We start from the raw sequence: 22,483 nt of genomic DNA, 5'->3' as shown, positions 1-22,483 counted from the left end.
CACCTCTCTTCCTCCTCCGTAATATAATACTCAGACATTGTTTCCCGCTTGAGTTCATTTAGTCAACAACTTTGGGCTTCATCTCTTATGGTGGTCACAAGGGACAAGAGAGGCGGTGTGTGATGTGGAGTTACTGGACACCAAAGCCAGCTCAGGCCAGGTCACTGCTCACTGAAACTGCTTCTTGTAAGTCTTCCCGTGTTGGTTCAGATGGTTCCTGATCTATTAAGTCCTGTAATAATCAACTCAAATGGCTTATAAAAATTTATATATAAATCCATCACAATCTCCACTGATTGTCTTTTGGCCCTGGTTTTAGGGTTTAACATTGCAATAAACTCCTCCCTTTGTCCCCAGCTTGGTTGCAATAAGGGGCTCCTGTTACAGAGTAAGTTCACCATCAGTATAGTCCACATCATAGTCCTCCATGGGCTGCAGGGGCCCAGCTGCACCAACATGGTCTTCACTGCGGGCTGCAAGTGAATCTTGGCTTCTCCTGCTCCAGCATGGGGTCCCACCTGCAGGAGATAATCCTCTTTGCACTTGTCCATTATGGGTCCTTCTCATGAGCTGCAGTTCTTCACAAGGCTCTCCTGTGTGGGACCTCTGTGAGGTCACAAGTCCTGCCAGCAAGGACTTAAAAGGAGCAAGAACTTTAACCCAGGTAGTTGTTCTAAGGGAACCACAGTCCCAGTAGGAAAGGGGAGGTGGGAACCAGCCCCTTAACAGCCCTGAGACAGTTGTTTCCCAGGAAAAGCCAAAGGGTGCATCAGCATCCCGGCAAGTGGCTGTTTACTGGGAAGAGGACCCAACCCTGGCCAGGCAGGAGGTGGAATAAGGAGGAAACAACTCTAAACACAGGGAAAGATGGGGCTCCAGGTGCTCATCCCGGCAAGCTCCCTGCGGCAATCCTGCTCTGTCACAGGAATCTCACAAGGTCACATCCTCCTTCAGGCACTCACCTGCTCTGGTATGGGATTGTTTAATACGTGACAGTGCCTTCAACTCCAGTTCTGAAGTTCCAGCTTGTCCAGTACAGCAGCACAGAAACAACAGCAGTACCCTGGCCACCTGCCAGCCCAGGCACATAGCCAGTGGCTGTTATCACAGCGTTCTCAGGCACAAATCAGTAAGGTGATAAGCAGTACAGCACTACAGCAAGCAGCAAAAGCAAAAAAGCAGCCTATAACAAGTGACTGTAATACAGACCCAGGAAAGTGAGCCCCATGGCAAGCCAAGACCCCTGCTGATTACTAGCTGAACTGCACTAGCAGATATTCGAATCTAGTACATCCAAATTCAATTGGGTACATCCCAGTCAGATCTGTCTTTGTCTCAAATACTGTGAGGCAAAAATTGGGTGACAAAAAGGACTGTTGTGGTTTAACTTCAGCCAGCAACCAAGCCCCACACGGCCACTCATTCACTTTCTCCCAGCAGGATCAGAGAAACAGAAAGATAAAGCATGGAAAATTCATGGATCTAGATAAAGGGAAAGCAAAAGTCATGTACACAAGCAAAGCAAAGCCAAAGAATTAGTTCACTGTTTCTCATGGGCAGGTAGGTATTCAGCCATCTCCAGGAGGAGAGGGCCCCATCTCAGTAATGGTGATTGGGAAGAAAAACTCCAGTACTCCATTACCTGGGTGTGGCAGTGTGGAAAGCAGAGAAGGTCTTTGCTCTGTATAAGCCCTGCTCAACAATCACAAAAACATCACTATATACTACCAACCCTGTGTTCAGCACAAAATCAAAATACAGCCCCATACCAGCCGCTGTGAAGAAAATTAATTTTATCTCAACCAAACCCAGAACAAGGTGTAAACAAATCACAGGAGAAAATTAAATCTCTACCCAAAGAAATGTCTATGAGAATCCACTTATATCTTTAAAGGTCTATACTTTGTTCTTGACAGAATTCAAGCCTGGCAAAAATCAGTAATAATCTTTGTTTTTTGTTCCTCTCTTTCTCTAGATTCAGAAATGAAGTTTTTTTACAGATCTCACAACCTAAAGGGTTACCTAGCCTGCCAGTGATAAAAATCATATATGTGGGTTCATAGGAATCCAGAAAACAAAAGTACACAGAAATTTTTTTTTTCTGAATTTCCCTACTTGATTAGACATGATCAGAAATATAAAAAAATTCACCACTGGCAAGTATATATATATATTATTAATAAAGCAAATATAGCTATATACATACATTCAGCTATTTTATTATCAGCAATAAATAGTGTGGCAGTAATCAATAACAGCAACAATCAACAGTATCACAGCAATAATAGCAGGAATAGAAAACTGCAGCAACAATTTATAAAATTACAGGTTACTACAAACTTATCAGTAGAAAAGTGACTTACCAATAATGTAACAGCAAGTACAATAGTTTAATTATATGAATATATGTGATAGCAAAGTGCACTAAACAGATTTCAGAAGGTGACCAAACCCAGAGGGGACTCAGCTGCCCCAGAAGTGGGAGAACTAACTGACCCAAGCCCAGGGGAAATCCCAGAAGGGAACCAATCCACATCAGTTTGGAGCCTGCTGGGTGTCCCCAGTGAGGGCTCAAGATCACACAGACTTTTGAGGAAAGGGAAATGTATGTGCAGCACAGGGAGTTTTCAGAAAGAGAAGATCCACTTTTGATGAAAAATAAACCATTATTTTATTGTAGAGGCATAAGAGGCCATAGTACACTAGCACTTCAAGCAGCAAATCAATGATAGCAATTTATACATTTTCATGTGTGTCATAGGGTGACTTTACCTTTAAGATAGCTTTGGGAGCTAAGGCAGTTGAGGCTGCTGGTGGCTGATGGGAGTCTTTTTTTTCCTGATCAATTATTGGTCATTTCTGAGAACTGGCAGCGGTTTTAACCGTTCAGAAGTGAGATCAAATTGTGAACACCACCTTAAGCTGTAAAGCCAGGGCTGATCTCTTTGGTTTCTGGCTTCTGAAGAGGTAACAGGCTCTGTCTCGGCCTCCTCCCCCTGTTCCAGGCCGGACAAGGCCGCAGAGGGCGGGGGGGGAGAAACGGAGCCGGCCAGCCTGGGGCCTGGCCTGGTTTGTAGTTTCTGCTGCTGGACTGAAACTTGACACCATGAACATCTGCAGCTTTCCAAGACTTTAACTCTTTTACTACCTGGATGAGACATACAGATTACTCCTTTTTCCGAGAGAGAGAGAGAGAGAGAGAGAGAGAGAGAGGGAGAATCAACATGAAAAAAGACATCATAAAACCATCAAAGACCGTGAAGAAAAGAGTTAAGTTTTAGATGGGGAAGAGAGAATAAGGAGATGCTTTATAAGCTGAATAATTTTTCTGTTAAAGCTATGGAGATAGACAATAGTGTTCTGAAAAAACTCCTTTAATTCATGACAGAGTATATTGGGAGGAATGGAGTGTTCAAAGTGTGGATTTTGAGCAAAAGGTGGAGTAATTGTGATACAGTGAAGTGCTGGAACAGAGTGGGGAGAAGTAATAGTTGAAGATTTGGGGCCGTTGTAGAGGCAATGAGAAAACTTCTGTTTCCAGAGAAGCTCACAGAGACAGATGAAGAGAACATTTGCCTTTGAACAACTCATCCTTAAAAATGACATCCCTAGACTGACTGACCCGTACACACCTCAGAGTGATGTGAAATGAGAGGAGTGAACTGATGACAGATTTCTGGGCAGCTGGCATCAGAGAAGTAGAAAACTATAACAGAAATAGTTTTCTTGTGAGAAACTCCATAGATTAGCCGAAGAAGACTTCTGTTTCTCTACAAAGACTGATGAAAAGACTCTAGCAGGAATTGGGACTGTTTTAAACACCAAAGCTCCAAAGTTTTTTGTCTCTATGTTGTCATGTGAACAAGGAAATTGTTGGGTAGTGGGGTATAAAGAGGTTTTCTGGAGGTTTATTCTGGTGTTCTTATTCTTGTAGTTTTGTTAATAAACTTTCTTTATTCCTTTTAAGTTTTAAGCCTGTTTTGCTCTTGTTCTAATCCATATCTCACCGCAAGAAATAAGTAAGTTTTCTAGTAATTTTTTTTTAGTTACTCCTTTAAAACCACGACATTTATTTGGTGCATTGGCCGGGAAAACTGAATTAGCAAATCTAAACCGCTACATTAATTGTATTTCCACCCGGTCTTTGAACTAAAGCTGTGAAATAAAAGATTAATTAAGAGCCAATAAGAACCCAATAGATGATGGTATTTTCTGTTCTATGGGATAAACTTTTTATTTTTCTGGACTGTTTTCCTGTTCTTCCTGTTAGAACAGCCAGTTGCAGTTACTGATTCTTGTTTTCTCATTATGTTTTCCTGCTTTCACTATTTTTTGCCTTTCCAGACTATAAGTCACTGCTACAATTCTCTGGGGTTTAGCTTATTGCTGGTATCTCAGGATATATTTATAATGTTTTTAGGTACCCAACAGTACTTGAAAGGTACCAGCTGTGCTCATAAGGGATGCTTCTGGTTCCTAGGCCTAGTTCCCAGTCTAACATTTCCAGTCTGGCAGACATTTTCACTGTCAGTACTTCAGTAAACATATTTATTTCAATATTTTTCCCTTATAACCAGAGCCATAACTTCTTTATGGCTTCTCACATCAAAAAAAAATAAAATAAAATAAAATTAAAATTTAGAAAGAAAGAAAATAAAGAAAATAAGTATGCAGTGATTTATGTACCCTTTCTTATACTGAATCAAGAACTTCACTTAAAGTGTTTTGTTCTTACATTTATCTGTTACTCAGGAAAGAAGGTGGTGATAATACAACCTTCATTCTGCTCTTGTCTTTAAGGTATGATACGTCCTTTTCCCAAGTGGTGAGAAATTGTTCTTCATTTCAGGTAATACTTCAGCCAGGCAACAATTTTTCCAGAATGGCCAGCAGAGTCTTCCCATTAACAATCAGTTTAAATTCTAATTTTGAATAATTATCTGATGGTGAATGCTGCCTTACACGGCTCTAAAAGGCATCATAAAGAAATGGCAAATATCCTCAAAGCCAGTCCAATATGAACTATGACCAATTTGTGTAAGCTAATAAGAGAATTTAAACCACCTTAAAATAATGATTTATTTCAATTATTTACAGGGGTTTTTTTTTCAATTCAAGTCTCAGAAGAGAAAAGCAAAAATATGTGACTTTCATCAGGAGAAAGCCTGAAAATATAATGCTGCTTTTCAGTAATTACAGTACATAAAAGATATATTTATTATCAGTTTTTCACAGATGTCTTTGATGTTCACAGAGAGTCTGTAATATTCCTTAAGAAAATGAGAAATCTGGAATCCATTCAAACTATTTCTAAGAATAAATGTTGGCAAGCAGCCCTCAGAAATTTCTGGGGTGCTTCAGAAACACTGATTTTTTTTTTTTTTTATATCTACATATTTGTGGATCTCAAAAGAGAAAATGAAAGAATTCTTCCAATAATTAAAATGTAATGTATAATAATTTGTTTTTATTTTCATTAGACATGACATGTTAGACCAAAAGAATGTTACAGGAAATCTCTAAACCACAGCTGAATGAATGTTAGAAGAGATTTTTTGGAAAAAAGTAATCATATACTTTCCCTGATTTTTACTGATTGATGTTTCTTGCTGTCCACAGACAGATAAGAGATACTATGTTAGATCTTTTTTTAGATACCGTATTATAATTTCAATTCAACAGAAAGCTGCTTTAAAATCAGTGCTAGTTTACTTTCCAATTACTGACACACATTTTGACTTTAAATTTCAAGCTTATCTTAAGGAGAGTAGGACTAAAAGCACATCATAACACAAATTTAGCATTTCAAATTAAATTTAATATTTTAAAAAGGTTCTAAAGAAAATGGAGTTATTCTACAAGGATGAAGTCTCACACACACATAAACAGAGTTCCTTGAAGAAATATGAGATTGGAATGAATGGATAAATAGAAGGTTTGCAAAGCTGCAGGTTAAGGTGCTTAGCAATTTAAAGAGCACTTAACTATGCTCAAAGCAGTTTTTCTTTGTGTTTGTGACAATAGATATGTGTATACCAAGACTCAAGGAGTAGTTATTAATCTACTGGTAGCAGTACTCCCTCAGCTGAAACACTTTGCCTGCTTTAAGCACAGCACTTTGGGAAAGAATTTTGGTGGAGAATATCAAGAGACAAGCAATGAAAATGGGTAAGGGTAATCCTAGAAAATACTTATCAGGAGTCACTGGAAGATGTGGTTTTGTTGAATTTACAGAAGACTGATACAATTGTCTTCAAACACATAACTAAAAGGTTTAAAAGGAAGGAATTGGGAGTTCGTCATGGAAGGAAGAGGAAATAAGGATGATATACAATAAATACGATCGTTCATATAAAACAGACGTTTTGTATCTACAAGCAATAATACAAGAGCTCATTCTTGAGCTCTTTACTTTTTGAGGTTTCTGTACACTGAACACAGTACTTCACAGGTCTGTGTGTGTCATCCTAAGTGACAAAAATGACAAAATTATTAGGTCAGCTTTCCAGCCTTTATTGAACTGTTTGGGGATGATCAGAAGCAATATGGCACAGTGAAATGAAATATCACATTCCCCTTTTCTTAATCTTCATGGTCTCATGATAGTACTAGACAGTTTGATAAAGGATTCTTTAAACATTCAGACTAAAACATCCCAGCTTCATAATATTAATCAAGATAATAAATTTGTTTTCAGAATTCAACATAGAAGAAACTATTATTTTCCAGAGACTGCAGTAAAAAATTGTGTTTACTGCATAGGCCTAAAAGACCTAACTCTACTAGATTCAGACTCTAGGGAAGTCTTAGGCAAATTATTCTGTAATAAATACTTTTAAATTACAATTTAATGTTTAATTCCTGTAGAAATAGATAAAAAAAATTCCTTGCAAATTTCTAGATCATGTTCAGTTGCGATGAAGCAACACTGTCATGTATTTAACACATTTCTTAACACACCTTTCTGAAGAGATAGAGAGAAAATTTAGTGACAAGTTCCTTAACCCTGCTCAACTGGAAAAGTAAATATGTGCCTCTGACAAAATATACATTTCCATCCACTTAGACTTTTACCAATCATAACAAAATGACTACAAATTCAGAAGAGGATTTTGAAAGAAAAAAGATCCTTAATCTCTTTACCATTTTGTGTATTTTTACTTAAGCATTGAGTAAAAGTTAAACACATGCTTAAGTAACATGTTAGCTTAAGGACTAAAAGGGGAACCCTGAGGAATTTTAGTGATCCTACTTAGTTCATGCTATTAGTAATTCTATCATTTTCACTATGATTTCAGTATAAGCTATGTTTTCACTAGTTACACAACTAGTTCACAAGTTATTTCACTATTTTCACTGTAATCAAAATCTTTCCACAAGAAAATATTCAATAGAATCAAAAGGAAAATAATGGAGTGAAAATGATTGGTAACTGCAAATTAAACTCAATTTATAAAACTAAACATGCAAAACTAGCTCAGAGGAAGTGCACAAATATGCAAGTTTTGAAAAAATTTATCATTTAGACAGAATATTTTAAGTACTTATTTAAGCCTTCAATAACATGGAAACACAAGAACAGGTATATCTGACATAAATAGATGATTTTCAATGAACAATAGATCTTAACTTTATATTCAACATTTAGGACATGTTATATCAAAAAAAAAAACAAAAACAAAAAAAGAGCTTTATTGACAAGTATTCTGTGAACTAAATTTAAAATCTCAGTTTTAAATTAACTAGACAAATTGTATAAAGTGCATGATCTCACATTGTAAAAGGTTACCTCATGATAGAAGTATTTAATTAATTTTAGATATGAAAATTGGGTATGAAAAGGTCATAGAAATACTTAAACATAGCATAATAAGGTAATTAAGTCAGATAATTCAGATCATCATTGAGTGATTAAAATTCATGATACTAATACCTGATTAAAATAAATATTTTTTGATCTCTACATAATTGCCTGCTATGGTAAAACAACGAGCTGTGTGGGTAAGGGGAGAGCTGGGGATATGATCTGACTTGATTTCAGTAAGGCATTTGTTCTGATCTCTCACACAGTTTCCTTGCTAATGAGCTGCTAAGATATGGACTGGGCAGAAGAATAGCAAAACTGATGGGAATTGAATACACACCAAGTTTGTAGATGGCATCAAATTGGGAAGAGAAGTACATGAGTCTGGACAGAGGAGTCTCAATCCATCTGATATCTGCAGGCTAGAAAACAGACCAGCAAGAACTCCATAAAAATTAACAAAAAGTAAATATTAAATCCTGCTCTTGGGACAGAATAATTATAATCTCTATATCTAAAAGCTAGGGTCTGATAGCTGAGGATCAAATGCAGTTAAAAGGTCCTGGGATTCCAGGGGCTCAATATGACTCAAAAGTGTGTCTTGGGAGCAAGGAAGGGCAATAGCTTCCAGGTGTGAATCTGAAAAATATACCAGCAGACTGTAGGATTGTTCCACACTACTCAACATGTGGTATGCCACACATGGGAAAGTAAACTGATCCTTCTAGCTGAAGAGAGACATTGATATATCCATACATGACTGCCAAGATGATGAGATATCTTGGGAAGATATGAAGAAAACGTTGAGGGAACTGAATCTGTTCCACCTCAAGAACAGAAGTCTGGTCGGATGTAGATGGAGGAGAACCATATTCCAATCACACTCATTAAATTAAAAGCACTTACAGAGAAGATGGATAAATATCTTCACAAGGATTCACAGAGAAGATGGATAAATATCTTCACAAGGATTCACAGGTACGAGTTGCATTAAGGGAAATTCTGTGTGAAGATAAGAAATACTTCATTGTGACAACCAATAATCATTGTCATACATTGCTTGGAGAAATGATGTAACCTATCTCTCCAGAAGTGTTCAAAATTCAGCTTGACAAGGTACTGGAAAAACTAACTTAAGGCCCTGCTTTCAACAGAAATCTGGACCAAATGGGCCCTGGAAGTCTACTCCAGACTAGATATTTTTATGGTTATGTGATTCTACAATGAATTACATCCACAATCAGCTGTTTTCAGGTGTTGCCGGTACTTAATCTTTTTATTCCCTTTTTATACAAGCATAGATACTTTGTCAAATCTGTTGGAGAATGTTTACAAACGTATTAAAGAAATTTATCTTAGCTTAAAATGCACCCAAAACAATAAATTCCTGACATATAATGAGCTAATATGATTGTTATTTTTCTGATCCGTATGGCCACACTAATCTAGAAGTTAACATTTTTGGTCCTTAGCACTAGCAAATTAACAATACCTGTATAGTATTTGGAGGCTGTGGTGTTCTTTTTCTCGTATTATACTATTCAATCATACAGCAGTACATTAGGAAACCTTTTATTTGATGTGTTGAAACCACTTCTGGTTTTCAAGAGGGAAAAAGCTCAATTTATCAACAGCCTTCATAAATCAAATATTTTGCAACCTGTTGTTACATTAGAAAGTATTAACATCTGCATCTTCTGTTGTGTCATCGTCTCACAGATGATAAAAGTCCATCTGGGGATCCACATTGTTATATCAGGTCACATATACAGAAACTGAGTCACATAAATTTATAATAAGACACTGGTTTCCTGAAAAGGTAACTTGCATGAACTAGTTTATTTAAAGAAATATGATGGCCCAAAAATTGGCACTTTAGCTTGTTTTAAATTTTAGGGTGCCCTCCAGCTGAAAATATTTTTTCATATCAGAAATTGAGTTATTGATTATAAAACAGGAAACAAACTGGGAAAAGTGTAAAATTATAAACAGGATACTGGCAATCTATCTAGTAATTTCCCTAGCTTGGAACAAATCTTTTCAATTCACACATTTTATTTCTTCAACATTAACACTCTATTGTTTTTATTTATTTATATTCGTGTTTCCCAGTTTTTTCTCTGCAAAAATGTTTCAATGACAAATATATCTTATCACAAATAATGTTTCACTTTGTTGTTTTCACCTCCCCTCTCCTGTATTTTCTTAATCTTTTGTGTTGATCTTTTTCTTAAACCTTTTTAATGTAAATGAAACATTCACTACTTGGCCTTAGGCTGATTCATTGTAAATTATGAATTCTATTTCATCAGGGGATGAGGGAGGAATGATACACTATTTTCAAGACTGGTATAATATTTAATAAATCGTGTATCATAAGTATTTACTTTACATGGATCTTTTGCAATTCCAAGTCTCCATACCACCTTTATTTTTACAGTGGCATTTTATCCTCTTTATTATTAATATGCTAGTTCTGAAAAATACAAGTTTCAGAAGCTTCTTTCCTAAGCTGTCACTCCCATTTCTGCTCTTTTTTCGGTTCTTTTTCTGCATATCACCAGTTATACCACCATCTTCACCCAAAAATAAATATTGTCATAATGAAACAAACAAAAAGGTTCATAAAAATTAAATATTCCCTTATGTTTTTCTGAAGCAGAATTTCCCCCTTCACATTATTTCCTCACTGATATAACTGAGTTTTAGGAGGGATGTTATCTAAAAACACTGAAAACACAACTCTAATAGTGGCAAACATGAGTAAGACAGTCCTAAGTATTCAAACACTTTCTTTTATTAAATCCTTTGCTTTTCACAGACTGTAGTCCTTGACTGTGACTATCACCAGCCCCATTCAACCTTCACACTATGATGAATGCCTTTCTGCAGATAAGTAACTAGTTCTGACAAAAAGGTACTTGTTGGGTTTTGTTTTTTTTACTGAAACCACCTGCCCCTAATTTAGTCATTCAGTTTTATTTGAATCTGATCATGGAATACTCCATTTAAGTAAACACAACAATACTATTTCATCATCCTCACAAAACATTTTGGAAAGGTCTTCCTCTGTCTTTTCAGGGAGGCAATATATTATATTGTGCCACAAAATGTAAGATGAATAAAACTTTCAAAACCACCCCCCCCAAACTTCCCTAGGTTTGTTTTTTTCCCTACATCCTGCAGTAAGTTCTTTAAGTAACTCACTGTATAATAGTAAGACTTGAATCAGTTGGCTAAACACAAGCAGTAGAGAAACTGATGTGCCTCAGGATACTCCAAAGCATCAGATCAGCGCTGACAAAAATGGGGTTTGCATATTTCTGGATTGCAGGAAAGTATGAAACAGATAGACTATCTTAGGACAAGCCCATATGGCAGCAGAAATCTGTTTAGTCAAGTCAGTCCCTACCTTGTTGCCACCTCTCATTGAAGTAGGAAGATAAATGTAGAATTGATCCTGTGCCTTTTATGGAAATCTTACAGAAAAAAAAAAGAAAGAACTATGCATTTAGTCAGAATAATTTTCAAGTAAAATTTTCTAAGTAATAATTCTTCAAGTAATAATTTTCTAAGTAAAATTTAAAAAAATTAAAAGATTTTTCTTTTTTTTTGTTTTTTTTTTTGGTAAGGCCAGCTCAAGAAAGACTATATAATAGTGTAATTTTACTCTTCTCCAGTTCATATATGTATTTCAAGAAAACTTAATTTGTATAATTCTTCCATTTTCCAGAATTTTTCATAAGGTTCTAATTTTGGGTTCTAGAGCACAATCTTTAGTTCACTGAAACAAAAGTGTACCTTGTATTCTTCTGAGATAGCAAATACTGTATTTCTATTTATTCTTGCTTTCAGAATAACTGATCTCAGAAAGCACTGGAAACATTTGTTTTTACTTTCACCTCAGCAAAGCTACTTATCAGAGATTTTTCTATATTGCAAATATCTTTGTGATCAGGAGTTTTGGCTGCATTCCACATAAATGCCTTTTCTGTCTCCCGTTACTTCTTACTATATTGCTACATAATATGTTAAGTCTCTTGGTCTTCAAAGGTCAAAAAAAACCAAAAAAAAAAAATCTAACAGAAAAAAATCCATACAAATCAGCAAGGGAAAATTACCTATGATTGTAAAAAATATAATGAAAATCCAGGAGAGAATCTTTGTGTTAAAGCAGAAAAGGAAACTGTTTTGAACTTGGCAGCTTGATGACTGGTTTATAACTGTTCTTTCACCTCTCCACTCTATTTCCTTTAGCTATATGAGCTTCTTTTCTTCTTTTTTAAATATTTTTTTCTTTTTTTACCCTTCCCCAAATAAAGAGAATAAAATTTAAACCAAAAAGTGTTTCTTAACACCCAAAATTATTTCATGATAAAATATACTACTATGCAGAATATTTCTCTCACTTTTTGAATTGGCATTGCATGCGGAAGGAATATGTTTCTTGTGAACATTAAGAGTCTAAAACACCTGCTGGACAAAAAAAATATTTTTAAAATTTTCATTTGCTTCATTTTACTAAGCCAGGTTTCACATTTCATGCTTTGGTGGTTTTAAAGTTGTTTATTGCTCTATTTTTCTTATCACAGGGGAACATGTTGAGACTTCCTGTCACTTATCAGTCTTCAAGGACTCGTGTACTGGACTTATGTAATTTTTTTACAGAGGATACAATGCCTTTGTTTTTGTGCCACCAGAGAGCACTGTTGGATCGTTAAGATTTGGCTTTTTTTCATTCTAGATGCTAGTTTAAGTAATGAGAACTAGGCATTCAAACAAAACTTTGCTAAATATTCTTCCTTACCTCATGACAAATGTAACGAACACATAAGGCGCGATAAATCAATTGGCATCTTTGTATTTATAGTTTTGCAGGTTTTTTTACATTTTTTGAAGTACTGAAAAGACCTGTATTACCAAAGTTACAGCTCGTGATACAGTTTGCATTATTAATTTTCATAAATTTTACTTTACTCAGTAGTCCAATTGTGACTTGTATCACAGGACAGCTGTGAAGATCACTTCTGGCTCCTCATTCAGGGGAACAAAACCCCCCACTTACTGCCACAGTAAATAACATAACATGGAGCTGCAGAAATGCCGTGCCACTGTGCCCATCACAGATGATTAACACAACAGTCATGGCAAAGATCAAAGAACCTGTGTTCAACGGGAAAAAAGGCCACAAAGTCGTCTTTAAAGAAAAAGGAAGAGAGTAGTAGCCTGGTCTTCTAGTTTCAGTTTTTTTCAAAGCAGAGAACTACAGATCTTGGGTAGGTTAGGAAGTCATTCTGTGTGTAGGTATATGCACTTGTGCCTGTGCCAACATACACACGAATATAGTCTTGCATAAAATACACATACATTTAACACATTAATGCATTTTAAAAACTCTTAATTTTGAACGGAAGCTAAGCACCTTTCCCTATGTGGTTACGAAATAAAGCTTTACATTGACCAAGCATAGTTTTGAGACCTTTTTTGTAACTCAAAAACCAACTATTAAGTGGACCACAAAACTATTTAACCTCTTGGTGTTACACAGTTTTAGCACTTCAGTTTTGAAGCCATTTTCAGGTGATGTTTAGGATTTTTCTGATAAAGGGGAATAAAGACTATGTAAAAGTCTTAACTTCTGCTTAGATTGAAAATGTTCCATTTAAATTTAAGTGTTTACAGGCATTTTTCAAAACTTGGTTAAAAAATGTTGGAGGAATTGAAATGAACTTATTTTAATTAATTATGAGATTTCTAATGTAGGTGCATAAGAAAATCAATTTTTAGAAGTGCTTCTAGAAAATTAAATGTATTTAGGAAAAAAAGTCTTCCAGAAAAATACCATAGTCATAAATGTCATAATTTTCTTACAGTGAAACTTAATGATTTTTTTTTTTTAATTGGGGAATATTTGGGAGAATTCTCATATAGTACTAGGAGAAGATAATTAATAATACTGAATGTCTTTACTCTTGATTATTCATTTTTATATCAGGAAATTATTCTGAAATTATAACGTAATGACTGAGTGTTAAATTTTCTTACCATATTGAGGCTTGGATATTGAAATTAGAAATATCCATTCTACTGCTAATTTCTGAATTTCAGTTGTAGCATGCAACACCAAAAAAAAAAAAATTGTTTTTTTTCCTCAGCATACCTTATAGTAAACTCTAAAGTGAGAAAGACTGCAAAATCATCTTTCACTGTTTCTACAGTATAGGATTTAACAGCCTTTTCTTTTTGATGCATCTGCTAAGTAAGCATTTTTTTCTTTCTCATCATCATAAAAAAATCTACTTTGTAATGAGCTTTCTCCTGTTATCCACAACCAAGGTGATACAGACTATATTGAAGTTATCTGAGATTTTCCATTGGCATGCTTGTTTCCACAATATTAATGCTTCTCTTTCTACTTTGAGCTTTTATCAGATAAAATGTGCATTGGAATTTTTGCTTGGGTAAGGACTTCAAAATATCTATATATTCAAATGAGAAACAGGACAATGATAATCTTCTTAACCTGTTTTCTTGATTATTGCATTTTCTGTTATTGGAGGTTTTTCATATCTATATCATACATTATTTATGTATTAAAATGCTTTTAAAGTCCATAAAACTCAAAGTAGTGAAAATATGTTTTCTATAAATAACAGAGTAGAATCATATAAACATTAAGGTTGCAAAAGACTGCAGCCATCTCCCTGGACACCCTGGTATCCAGTGCATTCTTGATATCCAACCTGAACCTCCCACAGCACATCTTGATGGCATTTCCTCTTGCCCTGTCACTTGTCACTGGTAGAACAGACTGCCCCCCACCCTGCTACAGCCTGCTTTCAGGTAGTTGCAGAAGCCAATAAGGTCTCCCCTCATCCTCCTTTTCTCCAGGATAAACACCCCCAGTTCCCTCAGCTGCTCCTGTCAAATCTGTGCTCCAGACCTTCATCAGCTCCACTGCCCTTCTCTGGACACACTCCAGCACCTCAATGCCTTTTTTCGAAGAGAGGGGTCCAAATCTAGGCACAGGATTTTAGGTATGGCCTTTTCTTGCTGTGAAGGTGATTAACCATTGGAATAATATACAAGAAAGGTGTGGATTCTTTACTGTTTGACATATCATAGAGACTGAACATCTGTTGAGAACATATATTTTAATTTGAATGCAGAATTTTCTTCTGTCTACATGCCTACATCTCAGGATTTTTAACCTTAAAAATCTTTGTGATGGCTACAGTATTGCACGTGAAGTAGCAGCAAAATCGGCATTAAAAAAGTTGCATCTGTAGTTCAAGAGATTCCACTGTCTACCTCTTTCCAGGTAGATTCTGAAAGTATAAACCAAGATACTGAGGTCGATAGAAATTTTGGTCAGTTTGAAGGACACCATTTCAACTTTTTGAATTAAAAAAATACAAAATCCCAAACTTGCTTCATGACATTTATTTTAAAACTATACCTATCTCTCTTCAGTAGAATTTGAAATTAGTTGTATTTAGCTTAAACAACTGAACCTCAGCTGCATACACAAGCACTGCCACCTTAAGTCAGATAAGCGGTAGATGACAGTAGCCTTTACAAAGAAGCCCAGTTCAGTAAAGGAATTTAAAAAGACAGCTCAGATCCTTTGACAAGATTTATTCAATTTATTGAAGTAATGGGCTATGTTTTAAGAGTTTAAATGCAAGAACAAAAGATCTTCTGACACAGGGTAGTCTCTCATCTCCTTTTTACCTCATGTGATCACAACAGGTCTCATGTTGATAACTTAAGTTTTAATATCCTTCCCTAGCAATTAATGACTTGTTCCAAAAAGGTCCCAGCTCTACATTTTTACACTACCCTGTGGGACTGGTAAGTTTCTGTTATAATAACTTTTTTTCTCCTTTCTGAAAATCCTCTCTCAGTAATGGCATTAAAATTAAAATTTTCTCCACATCACTTGTGAAAATCAAGTATTAAAAAGAATCTTAATAAGTGCAATCATACTTTAATCCAAAACCATTCTTAGTAAAGCTCTTTAATCAAAATTCTCTCACAATGCTGGCAAAAAATAGGACTAGATTTATGAACTTATTTAAATGACTTCACAGCAAAAATAGGTCAGTGGGATGCAAAAATCCCACTCTTCTTATCCAACTAACTTTGTCTTTTGCTTTGAAACTTTGCATTCATTCGGCACTTACAAAGTCTTTAAATTAGCTTTTACTCAATAAGCCACTTATACACCCTTGGGTAAAGACCTTCACACTGATTGCAAAATCTGCTAGCATGAAGAAATTATAATGGTAAAGTCATCACATTTTGAAAGAATAAAGTGATGTGCAATTTGCATTTGATGTAAAAGTTAAACAGACAGCCTTTCTAAGCAAACAACTGCACTGACACTGTTCAGACATCTAAGTCTTGCTGAAGTAATTTGCACGTGTTTCTGAGTCCACAATCCTCTCTAAAACACTAAAATGCACTGTCCACTTGTCTCTTCTGCTTCTCTGGCCATCTGTATTTCTGCTATGCTCTAGGCAAGAACAAAGCTTGTCACCTTGACCCTTTTAGAAATGTTAATGATTTTGTATTGAAGGACAATATTTCATAAAATATAGAGAAACATTGTGAATAGAACTTCTAGAGCATGCAGAAGTTTAAAAACAGTTTAAAAAATGTTCTGTGTTCCTGTAGAAAGCAAAAAAAAACAACCATTTATTACAATATGTATGTTCTTTAAATTTTACTTTAGTGAATCATCTAATTTTAGGAACACTGAAATTTTTAAACTAAAAATTTCTTAACTAAAAAAATCACTTCCTACAAACACTGCATAAATGAACCCTAGTAGAACAATGAAACAGTTCCCATTCCTTTCATTTAAGTTGAAAGCCTTTTGTCTTCTCCAAATTTAAAGGGATTGTATTCCCTTCATAGTGCAATACTTGCTTCTATAAGTTGTTATAAATCTTCTGTAAGATGCTAAGCAGCAGAGAAAAGCCTAAAGGAAGCTCAGTAATCTAAAATAATGTCTTCATGAAAAAAAAAATTCATCTTACATATTAAAGTATAAAAATTCATAGCTTAAGAGTTTATAAATTCAGTTCTATAGCAGTCAAAATTCCTTTTGATATAGTTAAGGCCCACTACAGAAATGGTATTTTACACAGCAAGAACTGAGCATATATCTCCTATAACTCTTAATGAACTATAAAAAGAATGCATCTCTGATTTATCTTCAACATTTAATGAATTAGGAACTTAAGTCCTACTTTTGCATGGACTGTTCCAGCAATTTATGTGCATTGTTGTTCCCTAGTAACAAAGTTAGTTCAAGTGGTCAATGTAAACAAAATATTTCATAGAAAGCATCCATGGTACTATCATTACTACTTAAGGGACATGAATAAAAAGTCCAGTTTTCATTATTGTGCTGGTCTTGGCTGAGGCAGAGTTAATTTTCTTCACGTGGCTGGTATGGGGCTGTGCTTTGGATTTGTGCTGAACAGAGGGTTGATAATACAGAGATGTTTTTATTATTGCTGAGCAGGGCTTGCACAGCATGAAGCCATTCCCTGCTTTGTGTACTGCCATGCTGACAAGGAGGATGGAGCTGTGTGGGAGGCTGGGAGAAGACACAGCCAGGACAGGTGACCCAAGGAATATTCTGTACCATATGACATCATGCTCAGTATATTAAGCTGGGTGAAGAAGAAAAAAAGGGGGGACATGTGTTGGTGTTTGTCTTCCCAAGCCACAATTAAGTGAGATAGGGCACTGCTTTCCTGTGGTGGCTGAGCACATGCCCCTGGTAAATACTTACAGAACCAACTTTCTCACAACTTCCACGAAGTAAAAATAGTATTTTAAAAAATATTTCAAATTGTTTGACTGACAGTAGTGCAAGACTATTTATTATAAATTGCTATTTGAGGATGCCTCTTTTCCCAGTTAGCAAACTCTTATGATCACAATGGCACTGCATTTAACATCACTTATCTCTTGTGTTGCTCCCATTAACTCTTAAAATATTTGATGAAAGAAGATATGCTGGCTATCTAAACAGGGTTCAGAATACAGCTCTCAGAATCAGATATCTACTCAGGAAAGACAATTCTGAATATCTACATGAGCATAAAATCAGTCATCCATGAATACTTTACACTTAACCATCTTATCCAACCATCCAGAAAACCTATAAGCATTCAAAGAGGATTTCTGTCTCAGACCTAAGTACCAGACACTCACTCTGATGATATTTAAGTGGCAAAGATATAATCCCTGAGTTTTTTCAAATTTATAACAGTGTTGTTATTATTTTAGAAACCATTTATTTTTAATTTTTTTATTATAGGGTATTTTCTGGACTCTGGATGAGCAGCAATCTATTTAATACTGTCGAGAAAATGGGAAAATCTAAAACCAGCAAACAGTTTTCATTAGGAAGATATGAAAGCTGTAGACCAAGTTGGAGACAGCACTCACATACCCCATGCCAGTTTTTAAACTCTAATGAGAAACTTTGACACTGGCATGTCCTCCTTGAGTGGCTGTAGAAGCAAACTGGGGGAACTAACAAGGTGGAGCAAGACTTAATTCTCTACATGAAGAAAATTGTGACAGCCTTTGGATCTTATATCCTAGAGATGTTTTACTTCGTTCTTGTGTTAGTGCCAAAAGTCACGTTAGTGTGTATCCTGTTACAAACATTTTGGGTGTCACCTGCTGTGAATGTCGGCATTAGAAACCTAGATCTCACTCTTTACTGCAACTTAGTCACCAAGACTGGGAATCCTTCTTCCTAAGCCAAGACTTCTGACAGCACAACGTGGTGCTCTTTGGGTTCTAGGTCTTGATCATGTAAGATTTCATCAGTGTTCCCAGCAGAGATATTGATAGGAGAGAACACTTAGCTCTCAGAATAGACATACAGTGAAACCTCTCTATTGGTGAACTTTAGGTATTTGGGTGTTTCTTTTTGAAGAATGATGGTGGGTTTGGTTTTGGTCTTTTTCTTGTTTATTGTAAATATATATATATATATATATATACACACACATATATATTTATATGTATATATAGTTACTGTACTTTTGTTGCAGCCTTATATAACATCACAAATTAAAAAAAAAAAATTATTCAAAAATCCAGACTATATTGTCTTTATGCTCATAGTTTGCATTCTACTATAGCCTGAAACTTCTGTCTCTTGTAGGTCACAATACTCTGTTGTTAAGGAGGACCTACAATACAGAGGAATATTAATAAAATATTGAGGTGCACTTCCTAAAGATTTTGAAGTAACATTCAGTAAAGTGAACATGGAAAAAATTAAAACTTTTTCTTCATTTAATGAGACAAAAATCAAATAAAGTATCTGCAATCTAAGATGATGCAAACATTCTACAGGAATTTTAAAAGGACTGAAATTAGTTTAGAAATCAAAACATATTGCAGAGATTTCATTTGTTGCTATGCTGTAGCTAACAAACTCTTTTGTGTCTGTACATCTTAACATCAGTACCTGGATCCACACAAAGGTGGATTAAGCTGAGGTTTATAAAAAACCAAATTACCACTGTTTTTCCATGATTACTGAATATCAAGCCTTTTGGCTTCAAATGTATTAATTCCGTGCTGAACAAGAATTTATCCATATAACTCTTGGGAAAGAGTTAATTTGCAAAAGATATCTTTGAATTTTGTTCTTGAATCGGCTCATTTATATTTTTTTTCCATTTCATTTTCAAAAAAACCAAATTAACAAGGATGCATGCATACATTTTTTAGGCAAGTCAAATAATTCCTTTTGTTTTCAGAGGTGCTATGAGCTGTTTAAAAAGACACTGTCTCTCAACAGGTGTTGGCACTCTTCAGGTATGTAAGTCATGTTGCAAAAGCTGTTTGCACACCTGCATGACTGGATGTGCATTAATCACCTGGTCAAACATATTCTTTTTCATTTGATAGGCACACATCCCTTGGCTTGATGGATGACACAAATTGTCTCAATTCACATCATCTGGTGGATAAGCTCTTGTTATATTGAGTGTGCATCAACTGCATGACAGAAACCCCTTCCTCATAAAGTACTAACAAGTTAAGCGTATGTTCAGTAACTTTTTTCTCCAGAAAATATGTGGCATCTTTCCTAACAATGTAATAAAGAGTAAGTTCTAGACAGGATTATTAACAGTTTTGCAGAAAAATGAAATTGAGAACTTGTGAATTAATGGGGGAAAAGGCTGAATCCTCTTTGCCATTAATTTAATAGATGGCAGGATAAGACTTCATTTATGGTAATTTTTGAAGCTTGTGGCTTGGGTGGAGATTTTTTTTCATAAATAATAAAAAAATAAGTAAATAACACACTGAAATACAAGCAATGTGCAAGGCAACCCCAAAGTCATCTAGAAATAAATTTTTTAACTAATCTTATAAAGTCCTAACAAAATGATATGATGTTACCAGTAGTAGCATAGTGCTGAATAGGAAATTTTCTGGTCATTAGAGTCTGCCAAACCTGTTGTAACTCTGAGCCATTGCTGTTTGTCTTGAACATCTATTCATTACAAAAACACAAAGAAGAAATGAACAATTTCTTCTTGTGATAAGTTGATAGAGGATTCTTTGATATATGTATGCAAAGCATAAAGAAGTAATGCATAAACAGCCATAAAAAAAGATCCAGTGGTTGAAATTGTAAACTAGAAGTAGGTCTAAATTTCCCAGCAACTGTCTCTTTTGGGGATATTTTATGTTCACAAGAATGATTTAATGGTTTTAGCCAGAACTGAAAAATAAAAAAGGGTCTTTTATATTCTGTTCTGGGTCACCTTGTTTTGTTCATTTCTTTCTTGATCTCCACTGGCTTTGCTAACATCTGAGTCTTGTTTTAAGCTTGCTGATTGCATAGAATTTGTATTTGCTACGAAATAAGCTGGCACTAAGAAGGATTTTGATCTTTAATCTGGTTCAAAGGATGCTAAGCAGCTCTGATTGCAGCCATAGGCAATACATGTACTAAATGAGATTGAAGGACAAATTAAAATAAATAATGTTTGAGTAAATCACTTTGTCCCGGTTAAATGCATTTAACAATTTCATTTTCCCTTGCAAAGCAGGTTTTAAAGAAATTAACAAGTGTTTTATTTTTTTTCTGATGTAGGTATAATGAATCTTTTTCCACACAGGAAAACTAACGTCATTGAAGTTGTGTTTCTCCTGGATGTATTACAATAGCTTCAAACCTTTTGAGTAGAAAGCTGAGGAGAAGTTACAGATTTGTAAAATATAGTGCTATATTTATTGCCAAAGGCAAAACATGGGAAACTGGTTAAATCTTCCTTAACAACTATACTTCACTTAAAGTAATGATGTTTTAGGTTTTTTGACTAACAGTAGCTCCTGCAGACAGACAATAGCAACTTTATACAATTTTCGTTGCTCTAAGAAATAAAGTCTAGTAATGAATTAGGTAGAGGAAGAACAAGGAAATCAGTTTTATTTGATCTGGTCATCAACATTCCACCTGCAAATATTTACATTCCTTAGGTTAATGCTTTCATGATGCCATATATTTGAAGAAGAGAAAGATAAACAATGAACTAAAAAGAAATTGTCTGTTATAATTAAGGGACAAGCTAAAAGGAAAGCATATGGTTTAAACAATATATTACCAGAAGGAAATTAATAGAGCAACTAATATTTTTCAGCAGATTATCTGTGTTAGATAAAAAAAAAACAACTGATAATCTGATAGACTAAACCCTGCTGGGCCATGATTTCAAGGAGAAAAAAAATAAACCTTACAGCCCTTTGGAATCTATGTTCATCAATTACTTTGCATGTGAATATGTTTGAATAGTTTAGTGATTATAAAATAAAAAATGTCAAAGCAGTATGTGCACCTGTTCAAAACAGAAAACTGGTTACAGAATAAAATCTCCGTGATATATTCTAACTTCTATAATGTATTCACTTTTTTTTTCTTTTACTACTTCCATAGTTCTGAGGATATATACATGTTCTTTTTGGTACATGCTGATGCCCTGGTAAGATTCAGAATTTATTTCTACATTATATAATTCACTTCTGAATGATAGAATTCAGAATTTATTTTGAAATTTTTTGCTGAAATTTTTTCTTTGTCATCATGTCAGAGATAACTGAAGGCTAGATAGGTCAGATAGGCAGAGTAGTTTTTATAACTGCAAAAACATAAAGTTGTGACTGGTGAACTTTTACATCAGCAACTTTGTAGTATAATATAATGTTTGTGTACCAATACCAGAATTAAAGTACTTGAAAACCAAAGTCAGCATGGATAACAGGGAGAATTTATATATGGGACACTATTTATTTTGTCACCTTTCATTGTAATTCATGGGTCTGGTAGCTCCAAAACATGTTTAGATCAACCAGTTCATAAAACTGCTTATTGCTCATTATTTTCTAAAATTAACATTGCTTTGGTGAAATTTGTAAATTGTTAGAAGACAGGAAAATGTTGCAATGGGTATGTCGCATTATGCAGTTATGACATGCTGAAAGCATTAAATATAGACAAGTTACAACACTCAGTAGTCTAGGGACCCTAAAAATTTAATAAGCTGTAGCTGTGGGCAAGAATCTAGCAGCTGCAGGGACAGAGAAGGAGGAAGTTCTGATCTATTGGCAGCATGTATTTTGTTG

The 22,483-nt window shown here is 35.0% G+C and overlaps 1 long non-coding RNA gene across 1 annotated transcript; it reads left to right on the top strand.

Annotated features, from left to right (window-relative positions):
- The first annotated feature begins 663 nt into the window (after positions 1-663).
- LOC111923037 (uncharacterized) lies at positions 664-11,882 on the top strand. The gene is made up of 5 exons (XR_002860886.2): positions 664-970; positions 4,801-4,849; positions 6,025-6,168; positions 8,071-8,782; positions 10,626-11,882. It is a non-coding gene; the product is annotated as an uncharacterized LOC111923037 (long non-coding RNA).
- The last annotated feature ends 10,601 nt before the right edge of the window (positions 11,883-22,483 follow it).

The sequence above is a fragment of the Cyanistes caeruleus genome, chromosome 4 (genome assembly GCF_971803275.1).
Source record: "Cyanistes caeruleus chromosome 4, bCyaCae1.hap1.1, whole genome shotgun sequence".
In the NCBI taxonomy this organism is placed as follows: Eukaryota; Metazoa; Chordata; class Aves; order Passeriformes; family Paridae; genus Cyanistes; species Cyanistes caeruleus.
Note: the sequence above shows the minus strand (reverse complement) of the source record. Positions and strands in the feature narration are given on the sequence as shown.